The 18,270-nt window shown below is 37.1% G+C and overlaps 1 pseudogene; it reads left to right on the forward strand.

Annotated features, from left to right (window-relative positions):
• Window positions 1-505: 505 nt before the first annotated feature.
• On the forward strand, window positions 506-603 carry LOC120106001 (small nucleolar RNA R71; annotated as a pseudogene).
• The last annotated feature ends 17,667 nt before the right edge of the window (window positions 604-18,270 follow it).

The raw sequence follows: 18,270 nt of genomic DNA on the forward strand, positions 1-18,270 counted from the left end.
GAAATTTGGATGGTTCTTCCATCCAGGGTTGTAAGTACCCGAAAAAGGATTATTGAAAGATTTTTGATAGGTATTCATAACATTGGCCTGATCGTGCAAGACTTCCTTGAATGCGGGTATTGTGGGGCAATCAGTGGTGAGATGGCCAGGCATCTCGCAAATCCTACAACACTCGTTGTTATGTTCTACGGTCTTGATGGGTTCAATCCTTCTAAGTTCAATTTTCTCTACCTTCCTAGTAAGGGCTGCCATTTTAGCCTGAATATCATCCTGAGTATTAAGGTTGTAAAGGCCCCCATGTCCAATGTTAGTAGGCTTAGGCAAAGGTTTATTCACTCTATCCCCTGTATCCCATAATTGTGCAGTCTCTGCGAGAGAGTCTAAATAGTCCCATGCCTCATCGGGTTGCTTTTCCAAAAATAGACCATTGCACATAGTCTCTATAAATTGTTTCAACTGTGGAGATAACCCCTCGTAAAAGAAACTAATGGTTCTCCATGTTTCAAACCCATGATGAGGACAAGAGAGAAGCAAATCTTTAAATCTCTCCCAGCATTCATAAAATGTTTCATGGTCTTTTTTTTGGAAATTACTAATGTGCCTTTTTAAAAAGTTAGTCCTTTATGCGGGAAAGAATTTTTTCAAGAATTCTCTTTGCATGTCATGCCATGTTCCTAGCGATCTAGGTCTCAAGGAGTTCAGCCATGTTTTGGCTTTATCCTTCAAGGAAAAAGGAAACAAGGTTAATTTAAGGACATCTTCCGATACATTTGGCACTCTAAATGTGATGCTAATTTCCTCAAAATTCTTAAGGTGAAGATAAGGGTTCTCGGATTCCATTCCATGATACTTTGGCAGCAATTGAATTACTCCTGGTTTGATTTCAAAGTGTCCTACATTTTCAGGAATAATCATGCATGAAGGTTGACTAGTCCTAGTGGGATGTAAGTATTGTCGAAGTGTCATAAATGGGGGTCTACCTTCATCACCATGGTGACTTCCTATATCATCAGGAAAATTTGCCATCTCACAAGGTGTGAGATACTGCGAAGAAATTTCAAGGATGTGTCCTAAGGGATGATCTAAAGTTGTGCGACTTAATCGACCGGTGTCGTCTCTATTCCAACCTAGCATACAAAATTTAATTATTTTTTTTTAATTTTTTTTATATATTTTTTAAAAAAAATAAATATAAATGTAAGTACCAACTAAAGATACCCTAAAACTACAACCTAAAACAAAAATCTATTCACAATCAAACATGCAACTAAACATTACACCTCAATTTCTAATGTTTTTCCTAAATTTCTAGACAGCTCCTAACTGGTTTGAAGAGGGCACCTAAGCCTCCAATCCGGTCTAATGAACCGAGTTGACCAGATAAGCTCCCAGGTAAGTGGAGGGGTCACGATGCGTTCGCAAAGGTCCCACTTAAAACCCACTTGCCTCGAACAGATGAACTGTCTCCCTTATAGGGACAAAGCTTGCCTAGACATCAACTAAGCCACAGAGCGAAATTGGTGTAACTTTCGGTGGTCTTCGTCCTATTGAGCTCGAATGTCCTTAGGGGCCAACGTCTAGTTGATTTTAATTAAGCTTAGGATATTTATGCAATGGGGTGATTTTTGGGCTAAGGATGAGTGATGAAATCCCGACCTTATCTTTTTAAATGGGTTCAGCCCTTAGAGTATTTTATGCTGATGCCATATACTATATGCAACAATCAAGAGATTTTTTTTTTAATATTTTATGACATGACATTAAATTTCATTGAATAGGTGATCAAGCAAATTATTTATTTTTTTTAAATTTTATGAATTGAAGTTTGAAATTTGAATTTTGAAATTTGAAATTTGAAATTTTAGGTTTTTCTCTTTTTTTTTTAAATTTTCAATTAGCAACAAGGGTCAATGAGATATGTTAACAATAAAATTCTGATGCAGAAAATTCAAAATAGATAGCAGCAAGTTTCAGAATGTCAATCAGACCGTTCAGATGAAAGAAACACAGGTCCTGCACCTGACGACCAAACTTGAGTTCAATCAGACGGTTAATTTCTTTGATATCAGAGTTTGATGTAGACTGTGCAGGGAATTAAAAAAACAGTAATAAAGATTTTTTTTTTTCAAAAGAAAAATACTAACAAATCAACTAAAAATTAACTCTAAAATTATACTAATAAATCAGCCGTTCTCCGGCAACGGCGCCAAAAACTTGATGCAAAAATAAAATTGTTCTCCCAAGTGCAGGAGAATCGCACAAGTAGTAAAATCTCGGGAGTCCGAGGTCGAATCCTCAGGGAACGATCTATAGATTATTAGCGTAATTTTTAGATGTAATTTTCAGTTGAATAAATTTGTGGATTAAAATGATGTTTTGATTTTCAAAAATTAAATGCAAAGAATAATAAACCAAATTCAATGAAATAAAGATGGTAGGGATCTGGAATCCCCCTTGATGATATTGCATCCAAGGAATAAACTCTATGGTTCTTGATTAAAGATTAAATGTAGGATAGATCTAATCATGGTATATGTTTCATGAACATATGAACTCAATTTCTAAGCATCCATCGTGCTTTCTACGTCTACGACGAATCAAATACTAAAGCAATCCATATATCAATAATCATAATCCATTAAAGATCTATCTATGAAATAACTACGCATGGATCAAGAACATATCAATAAATATAAATCATTGAAAGCAAAAGTTTAGAATTTACTTCAAAGAGAAATACATCAAAAGTTCCTCCATCACCCTTCCTAGGACTTTAGCCTTCCATTAAAAACTTTAATCCCCCTTTCATTTTCTTTCTTTCTTCTTTTTTTTCTTTTATTTTCGGAAACAGGGCCTCCCCTGTTTCCCTTCTCTGTTTTTTTTCTTTTCAATAACAGGGACTCCGTTTCCGAATGAGGGATGGCAGCCTCTTTCCCGAATGGCAGAGAGAATATATACTCTTACTCTTTGATCCTCCCCTTTCGCACGCGGTGGATACCCGTCGGCTGAGATGGATCCCTCCTCCCACGGGATACGTGGACGGCTGGAGTTGCTCGCGAACGGAAGGATGAATGCGTGGATCTGGAAGAGTCGGATGCGGAGGAGCTGATCTGAGATTTCGGAAGATTGCGAAAGCTGGAAGGTCGCTGGGAAGCGAGTTGCTCGGGTGCTGATGAATGCTGGGACGCGTGGAATGCTTCACAGACGTTGGATGGGAGATTCGATCGCACAAACACGAAGCTGGGAGGCGCTGTGAACCGAAGCTGGAGCTGGGACGCTATGAACCGGGATGATGGGTCGCACGCTGGGAGCTTGAGAGGATTCTTCACGGTCGGCTGAAAATTTCACACGGATCCTGGGAGCTGATAACAGAAGCTGGGATCTTGGGTGATGTGCTGGAGCTTGAAGCTTGGGAGGTTAGGAGATGAACTCGGACGGGAGCTGGGACGCGTGGCTTTGAGATCACGGGTGATGAACCTGGGACGCTGGTGCTGAGATCACGGAAGCTGGGAGCTTGATATGACATGGTGGATGGAGGAACTCGGGCTCGCGGGCGAAGCGGACTCAGACGGACGCTGGAATCGACGCGAGCTGATGATGCGGGGGATGACGACTGGGAAACAATCCAGAACATTTGGCTGGTCACTTACAGTGATGCATCTTTCGGGCTCAATGCGCATTTTAACTTTGATTTACGATCACCTGCACCCCACAAAAATAAAATATTAATGCAGCACTGTTATCATTATTTGTTAGCAATAATGCTAATTTAAGTGATGTGTAGATCGCACTTTTGTGCTCTCATCACCTTTTTATTGTAAGAATAATGTATATGTTTTATTTAATGAATAATAAAATCTATTCTGGCATTCTTTTCATCACAAGTGTTGCATCTTCAAATAGGAACTCCTGTGTATTATGATGAAGTCCTTAGGACTAATTTAGTGGATAAAGGAGGTTTTATCATTTAGTCCTTAAATTGGTTCACGGCCGATTGACAAGCTATTAATTGGACAATAGCTATGTCAAGTATAGGTCGTTGTATGCCATTTAGTTGGTTGTCTTCTTAACCAAGGAGTGTGGAGACACTGGTATGGCATATAGGTGAGATGTAGGAGTACATCGTCGCTGAACAGTGACTCACCTGTTGAGCACTCCACTGTCAGGAGTTAGCTCACAAAGCATATGGGCATAAGTATCCCTTAGACCTGAGACTATCACGGTGACTTGCAAGCAACTCACTGTACTTTGGCACTGAACGATCTGAATTTCTAATTCAGATATTGAAAAGTTGCTGGGTGCAGTCAAGTACTCGCGAAGTCTGTGTATGAGTCAAGAAGGGATTGACCGCTCCAGATTATAGGAGTTGATGTTTCGCTGTGTTTCAATTTAGTAAAACCTTGGCTAGGGTAAACCAAGTGATTGGTCACTTGAATTTAATTAATTGAAATACAATATGGATGACCGGACCAAAGTGTGACAGTTCACTTTAGGTCATCTAGAGCATCGTTGGTCAAAAGGATGAATTATGCGGTAACCATATGAATGGGTTCTTGAATGTTGCTTTGCATATTCGACCTATTGATAAGTGCTAAATAATGCATAAATTAATATCTTTTTCATAGCACTTATCATCATTTTAATGCACAAATTTTATATTTAAACATGAAAAAAATAAATGTTCCCTTTCATCATTACATTTTAATAAAGTATTAAAAATAATTCAAGTTTGATTTTTTTTATTGGTTGAATCTAACGTATGCAGGTCAAGTCAAATTCATTCTGAACCCAAATCGCATGCAGCCCCGCAAATCAAGAACCTTTCAGATTCATCCCAACTCCCTTGGTCCTTTCCTGCATTTGGCTCAATAAAATTTCCCTGTGTCACATATCAGTCACTTAATTCCCTTCCCACACGTTCCAACCAACTAAATAGGATCACATTCCCTGTATCAAACACCCATGATACAACCCATGTGTTCTCAGCCGTATCCATCAAGTCTCCCGTGTCTTCATCTCAACTAATCTCCCAACATCCACCTCATCCTCCCGAACTCCACATCCATTTCATCTTTCCGAGTTCACAGCGATCCTATTAACAGCTACCATCCGCATGAGATCCTTCTCCCGAAACGATCTCACGTTCGAAATCCCACGACAGCATTCAGCCGCGTCCACGTTTGACCCCGGATCCCATTTTTTCTGTGATCAACTTCATCTTCATCCCATGTCCAGAGAACAGAAGCTTCTTCAACCGTGAGATCTTCTCCATTCTCCCATGGATAAACCCAGCATCCCACGGTTAGCCATGAGCTTCTACCACGAGTCTTCCCATCCCTATCTCGTGGCCAGCCAGATGAGCATCCCAGACTTCACGGAAACAAAATAGAGCAGCTCACAAAACAACATCATCCATATCCCGTATCCATTTTCATCCCAACTGTTCCGCTAATCCCATCCGCAAATCAAGCTCCGTCGTTATGTTTTCCTCCCAGCATCTGCAACGATTCGGCTTCATCCTCAATCATCTGCGATCAAACTTCATCTCCCTGTTATCAGCCGAGATCCAAACACCCCCTGCGGACTCAAACCAACTCACAGCATCCCTTCCTCCGCTCATTCTATGCTTCAGCCGAGATCCCAACTTATCTCCCCTGTTTCATGTTCAATCCGTTCGTAACCTCCCAACTCCACGCTCCCAACTTCATTTCCTCTTCCGATTCCTTCTCAAACCGAATCTAGATTAGAACAAAAGCATCCCTGTTTCTCCGTGACATCCTCCACATCCTTTCCAAGCTTATCTTCACGGAATAAAACCAGACTCCCAGCTGCCAGCCGCACGCGTTTCAGCATCATCCGAACCTGCAGCTGAGATTTCCAAACGTCCGAGCTTCACGGATCGTAGCCCAGCGAATCCCTGCATTCCGCCACGGCAAAAGTCTATCCTTATCTTTCATTCAGAACAGAGGAGAGAGGGGGAGAAACGTAGCCTATAAAAGGCCCAGGCGTGAACCGAGAAGGCCAATCCTTCTTCCCCCACCGGGGGGGCATTCCCTTTTCCCCCACCGGGGGTTGCTCCCATCATCTCTCGGAGGCCACATCCCACGGGAAGAAGAAGAGGAAACAGGGGAGGGAGTGAGCCACGGGAACATGAGAGAATAAAAAAATAAGAGGAGAGAGAAGAGTTTTGTTATTTTGGGAATATTTCAAAGAAAGAAATCATGAAGGAAGAGATGGGAGCATGCTGCTGTGCTGCTGCTGCCGTCTCCAACTCCATGCAGGGCTGATCTCTTCTCCAGGGCTGGATGTAGCCCTAACAAAGGGCCAAGGGTTTTTATATTTTTAATTTCTATTCTTGGAGTTGTATAAACCTTATTCTGCTTCTAATGAATATTTTATTTCATCTCATATTTAATTTTCGTGATTTTAAATATGAAGTTTATACAACTGCTCTTCATGATCATTGAAGTAAAAATAAGATAGTTCATGCTTAAGGAAGATGCGATGTGCTACCACCTTAGATTAGGGTAGACATTTCATGCTAAACTAAAGATGGATTATGCCTAAATTACTTTTGTGAAATTTTATTCGAATGCTTATTAGGCTTGTAGCCAATTTGCATGTTTATCCAAGAATAAATTAAAATATAATTAATCCTTGTTCTAATGTTAGTGGTGAATTCCATGCCCTAGGTTCTCCCAAATTGATATCATTTTAATTGCATTTTTTTATTCAATTGCTTAGTTTAATAGTCTTCAAAAATTCTCTTCCTTTCAAATATTTTTATTTTTAAGAAAAATAACTATACCCCAATCCCTGTGGATCGATACCCGTAATCACTATCCTACCAGATACGTGCTATTGCGTAGTCTTTAAAGTTGACTATCAATTTTTGGCGCCGTTGCCGGGGATTGTTAGCATAGTTGTTTTTCTTTTTATTAAAAAAAAACTTTCAAAAAATATATATGTTTAAAATAAAATAAAAATATTTTCTATTTTTGATACTTTAATTATCCCCTTTCTTCTTTCTTACTAATTCTTAATTTTTATTTTGGTATTATTTGATCAGGAATCGAAGAGAAAATATGGGGCGATCAAAAAAGGAACTATTGGAAAAGGAATACGGTAAAGGGTTGCTTTAAAAATTGCCGGGAAAATTTACTTTGGTAACATCTGAACCTTTCTTATTTAAATTGATTCCGAATTAGCCTGAAATATTGTGGTGATTGTTGATTTTAATTTCAATAAAAGTGTGAATGCATGCTTGATACACATACACCAATTAATCCGCACATAGTAAGGGCAATCACCCCAACAAGATAAGAACTAGATTTCATCACCAGATTCTTGCCCAAATTAGGTGAATCAATTCTCACATAGTTACCACTCTAATTAAAATCAATTAGACGTTGGCCTCTAGGGACATTCGAGCTCAATAGGATGAAGATCACCGAAAGTTGCACCAATTTCGCTCTGTGGCTCAGTTGATGTCTAGGCAAGCTTTGTCCCTTTAAGGGAAACAGTTCATCTGTTCGAGGCAAGTGGTTTTTAAGTGGGACCTTTGCAACGCATCGTGACCCCCCCCACTTACCTGGGAGCTTACCTGGTCAACTTAGTTCATTAGACCGGATTGGAGGCTTAGGTGCCATCTTCAAACCAGTTAGGAGCTGTCTAGTGATTTTAGGATTAATATAAGAAATTGATGTGTTTTTCTTTTAATGCATGCTTGGCCCATTTTGACTTTGATATCGACAAGACCATAGAGACAGTCAACTCCATGCTCGACAATCAGTCTCCCACAAATTTTCTTCTTTGGAAAACTCGGCATGAACCCGGCATGATATAATTAAGGATATACTGCGTCTGGCTGAAGACGTTAAACTTAGCGCTTGTTGGGAGGCAACCCAATTTTCATAGATTATTTTTGTACTTTTTTTTTTCGTATTTTTTTCAGGTGTCCTCATATTACTGATGCAACTAAGGTACAATGCTTCTATCCTCCATATATGCATCATATTTTCGTCCATAATAAAATAACAAAAAAAAATTATATAATATTATTAAAAAAAAACATTGAGGACAATGTGTGATCTAGGTTGGGGGGTAATAGGATTCGAATTTTTAAAGGAATTTTTCGCATTTTCACATTTTTGAGTGAATTTCAAAAAAAAAAGTGAATTTCAAAAAAAAAATGAAAACCTAATTTCTATGCCTTAGTGCTGAAATGATAATCACACAAAGTATATAAAATCTAAAAAGCCCAATGATTAGTCAGGAATAAGTCAATTTGAGTTCTTTTCATTAAAAATTCTTTTAGCGAGTTGTAAGATTATTTTTTACTTTGGAATTTCACAACACACATGGCCTGCACTTCTAAGGGTTAGGTTCAACATTATGTTGTTAAGTCTGGTAGCAACCTTGAGTCCTGATGAATCATACTTATCTAATTCACTTTTATCTTAAAAAAATAAATAAATAAATAAAATAAAAAAAAAAGTAAAAAAAAAGAAAAAAAGAAAAAAAAGAGTGAATTTAGTCAGGTACATCGAAAAGGGCTACCTATTGTCAAAGGTCAGCGGGCTTGTGATGATGAACCCGAGCATAGGTCCGTAGGGGAGTCTTGATGCCCAACACCCTATGCCATCTGGTGTGGAAGTGTTGACTGAATGCTCGCACGGAGGAATCATTACAAGAGTAAAAGTGCATAAAAAAAAAGAAAGAGAAAATAATATTGACCTTGAAAAAAAATGATAGTGTGAAAGCCGTCGTTGTAAAAATTCGAGTAAACTGGAATATTACAGATAAAGCTCATGAGGTATTAAAGTAAACATCCACAACTCTCGAAATCTTGCAAGATAGGATGATTTTGAATCAGCGATTAGGTCTTATCTGACCAATTCTTGGAAACTACTAGTTTTAGCAGTATTTTGGAGAATCTAAAGCCTTAGCTTGTGTATGGTCCAGACATCACCGAGCACCCAAGTATAAATTAGCCTTACAATTCTCTAACGGAAACTTAATGACTTCAACTTAAGTTGCATCTTGACCTAAGATTTGGGCTGACTTAGTAATTAAAACTTTGTGTGCTTTTGAAATTCTTGGCACTTATGCATTTAAAATTAGATTTTATCAAACAATAAAATAAATCCTTTAGACAGCAGTTTGTGGGTATCTGAGCCGGAAACCCTCACGAGACAAAACTCGTCCACTAGGGCCACCTAGGGGTTTAAAGCCTTATTGTATACGGTAAATGCAATCGCGATTCCTGCGAAAGTGAGTTAGCTATTATTTTGCTCGAGGACTAGCAAAGTGTAGGTTGGGGGGTGTGATAAGTTCTAAATAATGCATAAATTAATATCTTTTTCATAGCACTTATCATCATTTTAATGCACATATTTTATATTTAAACATGAAAAAAATAAATGTTCCCTTTCATCATTACATTTTAATAAAGTATTAAAAATAATTCAAGTTTGATTTTTTTTATTGGTTGAATCTAACGTATGCAGGTCAAGTTAAATTCATTCTGAACCCAAATCGCATGCAGCCCCGCAAATCAAGAACCTTTCAGATTCATCCCAACTCCCTTGGTCCTTTCCTGCATTTGGCTCAACAAAATTTCCCTGTGTCACATATCAGTCACTTAATTCCCTTCCCACACGTTCCAACCAACTAAATAGGATCACATTCCCTGTATCAAACACCCATGATACAACCCATGTGTTCTCAGCCGTATCCATCAAGTCTCCCGTGTCTTCATCTCAACTAATCTCCCAACATCCACCTCATCCTCCCGAACTCCACATCCATTTCATCTTTTCGAGTTCACAGCGATCCTATTAACAGCTACCATCCGCATGAGATCCTTCTCCCGGAACGATCTCACGTTCGAAATCCCACGACAGCATTCAGCCGCGTCCACGTTTGACCCCGGATCCCATTTTTTCTGTGATCAACTTCATCTTCATCCCATGTCCAGAGAACAGAAGCTTCTTCAACCGTGAGATCTTCTCCATTCTCCCACGGATAAACCCAGCATCCCACGGTTAGCCATGAGCTTCTACCACGAGTCTTCCCATCCCTATCTCGTGGCCAGCCAGATGAGCATCCCAGACTTCACAGAAACAAAACAGAGCAGCTCACAAAACAACATCATCCGTATCCCGTATCCATTTTCATCCCAACTGTTCCGCTAATCCCGTCCGCAAATCAAGCTCCGTCGTTCTGTTTTCCTCCCAGCATCTGCAACGATTCGGCTTCATCCTCAATCATCTGCGATCAAACTTCATCTCCCTGTTATCAGCCGAGATCCAAACACCCCATGCGGACTCAAACCAACTCACAGCATCCCTTCCTCCACTCATTCTATGCTTCAGCCGAGATCCCAACTTATCTCCCCTGTTTCATGTTCAATCCGTTCGTAACCTCCCAACTCCACGCTCCCAACTTCATTTCCTCTTCCGATTCCTTCTCAAACCGAATCTAGATTAGAACAAAAGCATCCCTGTTTCTCCGTGACATCCTCCACATCCTTTCCAAGCTTATCTTCACGGAATAAAACCAGACTCCCAGCTGCCAGCCGCACGCGTTTCAGCATCATCCGAACCTGCAGCTGAGATTTCCAACCGTCCGAGCTTCACGGATCGTAGCCCAGCGAATCCCTGCATTCCGCCAACGGCAAAAGTCTATCCTTATCTTTCATTCAGAACAGAGGAGAGAGGGGGAGAAACGCAGCCTATAAAAGGCCCAGGCGTGAACCGAGAAGGCCAATCCTTCTTCCCTCACCGGGGGGGGCATTCCCTTTTCCCCCACCGGGGGTTGCTCCCATCATCTCTCGGAGGCCACATCCCACGGGAAGAAGAAGAGGAAACAGGGGAGGGAGTGAGCCACGGGAACATGAGAGAATAAAAAAATAAGAGGAGAGAGAAGAGTTTTGTTATTTTGGGAATATTTCAAAGAAAGAAATCATGAAGGAAGAGATGGGAGCCTGCTGCTGTGCTGCTGCTGCCGTCTCCAACTCCATGCAGGGCTGATCTCTTCTCTAGGGCCGGATGTAGCCCTAACAAAAGGCCAAGGGTTTTTATATTTTTAATTTCTATTCTTGGAGTTGTATAAACCTTATTCTGCTTCTAATGAATATTTTATTTTATCTCATATTTAATTTCTGTGATTTTAAATATGAAGTTTATACAACTGCTCTTCATGATCATTGAAGTAAAAATAAGATAGTTCATGCTTAAGGAAGATGCGATGTGCTACCACCTTAGATTAGGGTAGACATTTCATGCTAAACTAAAGATGGATTATGCCTAAATTACTTTTATGAAATTTTATTCGAATGCTTATTAGGCTTGTAGCCAATTTGCATGTTTATCCAAGAATAAATTAAAATATAATTAATCCTTGTTCTAATGTTAGTGGTGAATTCCATGCCCTAGGTTCTCCCAAATTGATATCATTTTAATTGCATTTTTTTATTCAATTGCTTAGTTTAATAGTCTTCAAAAATTCTCTTCCTTTGCATATTCGACCTATCCGGACGTCGGATATTATTGCTACATGGTCACCTCGATTAGTGCATGAAGTTGTTCATGTACTACCGGCTTAGTGTTCGAACTTATCGGAGTCACGCACATAAGTCAAGTTAAGTAGGAAGGACTTGATCCAATTTAATTAAGAATTAAATTGTGGGTCATGTGAGATTTGGTTTTGTCTATGTTCAGCTAGCACTGAACATGAGATACATACTGAATTTCATGGATGTGTATTTGATTATGTCTGTATTCTGGCTTAATCAAGTTTCAATTAATGTAATTGAAATTGATTTGGGCTCATTTGTTGAGTATGGTTTTGAATTGGATTCAAATAAATGTAATTGGGCTTTATGATGATTTATTCCATATTTATTCTAGTCCAAGTGTGACTTGGATTGATCTGAAAATTGAACTAATTGGAGTTCACAGGAATCAGATTCATGTGGAATTTTTTCGGATCCAAAATCTTTCAAATTGGTCTTCAATTTGGTTTAGAACCAATAATGGACCCAAGCCCATTTTAATTCAGCCCATTTGAATTAACCCATTTAAGAAAAGTCAATTTGAATTGGAAATTTACTTAGATGCTGTTGCCCAAGGTGACAAGCCAAGAGGGGGGGGTGAATTGGTTTCTCTTAATTTTAACTATCTTACTTATGTTAATGGATGAGTTAGTGAAATAAACAAATCACAATACAAACAACAAGAAGTATAGTGGTTCGGTGTTCTCCTTAGCACCTACGTCCACTCCCCAAGCGACCCCTTGGGAATTCACTATAATCCCGTGGATTACAGTTGGATTGTTTTCCGGGCTCACAATCCAAAAACCTTGTTGGTTTTACGGGCTCACCAACGAACCTATACAACTTTGGTTTTCTGGGTTCACCAAAAACCTTGTTGGTTTTGCGGGCTCACCAACGAACCTATACAACTTTGGTTTTCCGGGTTTACCAAAAACCTTTGTTGGTTTTGCGGGCTTACCAACGAACTTTTACAAAGTATTTAACAAATAAAAAAGAAAAGATTCAAACTCCTAAATGAGCATATAAAACAATATGAACTACAAAGAAGAGTTAGAAAGTATTTATCGCTTTGAAGTCGCTTTGCTCTTCTTTGTCAAGGATGCTTCACTCTTCAAGGGAGGATGGAGCTCTTGATGCCTCTTTGAATCTGCTCAATCCCTTTCCTTGATTCTTGAATGAAGCTCTTGATGAAGGAGATTAGGACTCTTTTGTTTTCTTGTGTATTCTTTGATATCCCACTCAAAAGTTGTTTCCTCTGATGAATAGTGCCCCTTTAAATAGTTTTCAACCTTCCTTGGACAAGCCCCATTCGTCAGATTTGAAAAACTAGCCGTTACATACCTTGGGAAGGACAGAAAGTACATCTGCAGAACTAGCCGTTACTGTTCAGCTCGTGTTTGGGTCGGCTCAACCTGTCCTTGGGTCGACCCAACTTTGCCTTGGGTCGACTCAACCATTTCTTGGGTCGACCCTCTCAGTAACCACAGAAACCTCAATTTCAGTCTTTCTTCCCATGGGTCGACCCAACCATTCTTTGGGTCGACTCAAAGTTCACTTGGGTCGACTCAAATTCTTCTTGGGTCGACCCTCTCAGTAATTCCAGAGAACCGTTTTCTGTCTGTCTTTCTGTCTTGCCCTTTGGGTCGACCCTCTCAGAGTTTGGGTCGACTCAAGCTTGGGTCGACTCAACCACTGTGTGGGTCGACCCTCTCAGTGAATCCAGAGAGCATTCTTCCTTTGCGTTTTGAGGTTCTTTGGAGGTTGGGTCGACTCATGCTTACCTTGGGTCGACCCAACTCACTGTTCATTTGTGCTGTTTTTGCAGGAGTGTGCCAGATGATTCCTAGATGTGCCGGGGTCGACCTAATCAACCTATGGGTCGACTCAATCCACACTTTGCTGCATTCTCAAGGTTAGATTCATCCAAATGAACAAGACCATATATATATTTTCAATTAAACAAATGTACTGAGAGTAATGAACTTATAAATGAAGTATCAATTTAACTTATAGCATGCTCTAGATAATTACTTGTTAATCATCAAAATAACACTATCATCCTCAATCTCCCCCTTTTTGATGATTACAAAATAAAGAGTATAAGCCTATTGATACTTGTCTTTAAAATCAGTTTATAAAAGGGATTGAATTTCAGAATTTCAGCTTTTCATATATACTTGTGAAATCTCCTCCTATATTATTCAAATGTTGCCAGTTTGACTTTTTGAATTGCTCCCCCTTTCATTTATAATTCATTAAAGATGAAACTCAAAAAATTTGAGATAAAATATGAGTTTCAGGTTATGTATCGAGGTGTGAAGGTGCGTGCCAAATTCTGAAATTCTATGTGCCAAATTCTGAAATTTGATAGAAATTTTTGATTTGATCATTTTCATTGTTGCAAATTGCTCCCCCTTAGATGTATATGCTTTCCTATATGATATTCAATTTAGTTTACAAGTTATTTCTCTTTTCTTACACAATTTCTTATTTCTTTTCCTTTACTTCTCCTTTTATTACTCTTTTCTTTACTTCTTCTTTACTTCTCCCCTATTACTCTTTCTTTACTTCTCCCCCTTTTTGTTATCATCAAATAGGTGCATGAGAAAAGACACAATAAATAACAAACATTCAAACTTCATTGATCAAAATAGGAACATTTTAGTACATTCATGCCAAAAACAAAAGCAAATACAATGTTCCTTAATCAAAGTTTAAAGATACATGATCAACACAAAATACATATGAGAATTAGATACATATCCTAGGCTCTAAACAAGATCGTGAGACTCTCCCGGATCGCTTGGCTACGACTCTCTTGGGTCCCATTTCTCCAAGATCTTGAAGTAATCTACTGTTTGGAGATGATTGGAGAAGATTTGAGAGTGGGGAATAGGGTTTTCGGAAGAGGACAAAGGGTAAACAGTGCCCTAGATAGCTCACGGGTCTCCCTTTTAACAGTGGGGTCCCGACGTTGGGTCGACTCAACGTTGGGTCGACCCTATTCTGGGTTGGGTCGACCCAAGTGCAGAATTTTTCTTTTCTCTTCCTTTTTGCTTCTAAACATTTTTCTTGCTTCCAATCCTTATAAATTCTTTCTGGGACAATGATACATGAGTAAGGAATCTACAGATAACAAATTTGACTTATGTTTCATGGGATTTTAGAAATTGGAGGAATGTATCATGAGACTACTAGCTCCCTTTTATATTTCTTCAATAAAAAGGATCACATATGTCTAATTCCCTCCTTAGCGTGCAGAATCTATCTTCACTCAAGGATTTTGTGAATATGTCGGCTAATTGTTTTTCAGTGCATATATGCTCAATACATATGTTTCCATTTTGCACATGATCCCTAATAAAATGATATCTTATTTCTATGTGTTTGGCTTTAGGAATGAGATATTTAGGATGTAAGCCAGAAGTGATCTTTAAATGTAGATTCCCAAGGATAGTTTTGAAATCAAGTGTAGATGGAATCTTTTTCAAGTTATTTCAAGGAGTATCAAGAATAATATTCAAAGAAAGCACGAATGAAAATCCAATACCCTTTTTTTTTTTTTAATATATTAAGTATATAGCAACATGAGAGCAATCTAATTAATTTTTTTTTTTTTAGAGTATAGTATAAGAGCAGATAAAGATCAAAACTTATATACTCGAAAAACATAAGATTATGTTGAATCCTTAATTCTTAATGATTTCAAAGTTCTTTCATGATATAAAAATATTGGAGCATAGATACCAAAATATGAATTTATGCAATGTAGGATACATAAAATTCAGGGCTTTGAAAGTTCTTTTATAGCTCTCTTAAAGACTTTCTTTTACTCCTTTAAAGATCATAGCATCAAAATCAATTAAAATGAATTGGCTCAGGATTGAAACACTAAAGTGCAAGCCAATAAGAGCTCATTAGTAGATTCCAAAGTAAATTTCCAATACTAAGACCAATGGAATCCTTTTCACTTAGTTTTCAAAACAAGTGATTTACCAATTAAGTACAGATGAAAATCCAACTTTCAAAAGATATTCAATGAAGCACAAAGTTTAATACCACTTTACATTTAGTATTCTTTCTCTCATCTTTAGTTGTGAATTTACATGATTAAGTTCTATATGATCTCTTACTCTGAAATTTTCTTTCTCCCCCTTAATTAATCATTCCATTTGAGAGTTTAGAGTTTGAAGATAATTTTCAATAAAAAGATTGAGTATTTAAAGCTCCCCCTCAAAAAATGCATTTTCTTTCAAACCTTTTTTTTTTTGTTCTTCTATAATATCAAGAATGTAGAGTGATCTAGAATTTTTCAAAATTTATAGCAATCACTCTTTTTAATCTTTCAAGAATAAATTATATTTCCTCTTATTTTTTTTTGAATATGTATAGAAATATTAATCAGAAAATAATTCTTTTGAAGCTCAAATTTCTTTCAAAAGTAATTACATTTTCTTTCCTATAGGAATTATTGAAGTGAGTTGAAATATTCTAAGCTTTAGGATCATTAACTCTCTTCTTAAAAATAGCTTTTCTTTTTAATGATAGAAGCATTTAATTATGTAGGAGTGTATATTCAAAATATTAATTTCTTAGTCATAGTTTTTCAGCAATGTATATATGAAGCACCATAAATCTTTTTAATATCAAAATAATATCATATGTTTAGAACCATTTATTTGCAATCAAGATCATTGAAAAACACATCATTTAGACCAATTTCAGTACACTTATAAGATAAAAAATGATATGTTTCATATGCGTATCAGAGCAACCAACCAAGGTATCCAAAGTAATTCTATTTTTCTTAAACCGTAGATTTCATCTAGAAATCATATTGAGTTATTCCCCAAAATGATGCAATCATTGAAGTATATAATGAAAGTTACAAAAACGCAACGATAGAAGCATTTTTAAATTAAATTTAAGCTTTTATCCTTAAGGTGTGTTTTCAAGTGATCGAAACTTCATTTGGCTTTTCACAAGCTTTTTATATACTTTCATTTATCTTGTCATTCATTTCCTCATTTTTGAATTTCTTCCTTTAACCACTCAGTGAATATTCTAATCTTCATTTCTTTTGATTTTACTTTTCTATGCTCTATACTCTATTTGCTCCCTATCCGGTGGAGTTGGAAGGGGCACGAGGTACTACCACTAGCCTCCCTCTTGTGCCGTCCCTAATATGCCCTACACCGAATAGTTGGGTCAAATAGTGCCGGGTACTACCACTAGCCTCCCCATTAGCACCATCCCTATGATGAGCAATATAGAAGGGTTAAAATGTTCACTTCAAACTTTTTATATAATTAATTACAGATTTTATCTCTTCCAAAAGGAATGTTCATATTAGTCTCACAAATGTGCCAAATATATTATGCTTGTTTTGCTTTTCCTAAAGATTGGAGTATTCCCTTGAATAATTGTTCATTTTCTTTTCTTTATCTCTCTTTCTTTTTATTATTTCAAGTAATTACATGAAAGAGCAGAATAAAAAATTAATCTAATATGCTGCATATAAATATATACCATGCAAACAGCATTTTCATTATGCCCAATGATTCATAGCTTATCACAAGTTATTTTGAATTAGAGGTTTGAGGCATAAGCTTGTGTATTTCATGGTTATGCATTATATAGAAAAAGGTAGTTTAATCACACCATGAAACAATTATTACTAGCATGAGAATGAAGCATGATATCAAGATGATCAACAATTAAAGGTTTAATCATGCAACCATATAATTTCACACTATTGATTTTGCTCAACTAACTCGCAAGAGAAGAGTTTAGATTACCAGTGCATTTAGCATTCTTCAAGCCAAATACCTTTTAGATTCTTTACACCCTTGGCTGAAGAAAATCTCTCTCTTTTTTTGTTTGCAAGGGAATGTTTATTGTATCTTTCATCGATGTGTCCTTCAAGTTGAAATTTCTTGCTCATAAATTCTGTATCATTAGCAAAATCTTTTTCTTTTCTTGAAGGCAATTCATTAGGTTCTCTAGGATATAAAAACATTCATACAACATTTTTCTTAACTAGATGACTCAACATGAGACATGACAATAATTGAATTTGAGTCACTTTACTCAAGAGATTGCCTAAGTATAAGCAAGCACAAGTCACTTGAACTAAAGAGATAACTTCATTAAGTAAAATGGTTCAAGGACAAGCATGTGAGGCAATAGAAAGATTCATTAAAGTTAAATCAAATTTTTTTTTTTTTTGTTTTCAGAATCAATTTAACTTAGATTCTATTTGCATAAGATAATTATCAATAAGACGTGCTAGCTAAGTTTTAATCAAATTATCTTAAACAGTTGTTTCTATCAAAATTCAGATTGTTACATAGAATCAAAATGATAAACTATATTCTCAATAAAGGATCTAGTTTTAATAAGAATAGTATGAATTGATATTTCTACAACTAGTATCTTTTCATTGAATTTTCAATATACATTGCTTGAAGAGTGATATCCAAAGAAATATTTGTTTTATCAGATTTGACATTATTTTCATAAGAACATATCAAGCATGACATGTATGACTGAAAAATATAAAAGATATACAATATATCATTTTCTATTTTTCAGAAGATCAAAAGGAGTTTTCTAATAGAAACCATATGTATGACAAGCAATGATGATAGCCTTTAACAGAAATCATTTAAGTAGATGACTATCATACAACATTATCTTTTTTGTTTCTTCAA

This window comes from Phoenix dactylifera, chromosome 9 (assembly GCF_051530095.1).
Source record: "Phoenix dactylifera cultivar Ajwa chromosome 9, Ajwa_hap1_PhDact_Kaust_v1.1, whole genome shotgun sequence".
In the NCBI taxonomy this organism is placed as follows: domain Eukaryota; kingdom Viridiplantae; phylum Streptophyta; class Magnoliopsida; order Arecales; family Arecaceae; genus Phoenix; species Phoenix dactylifera.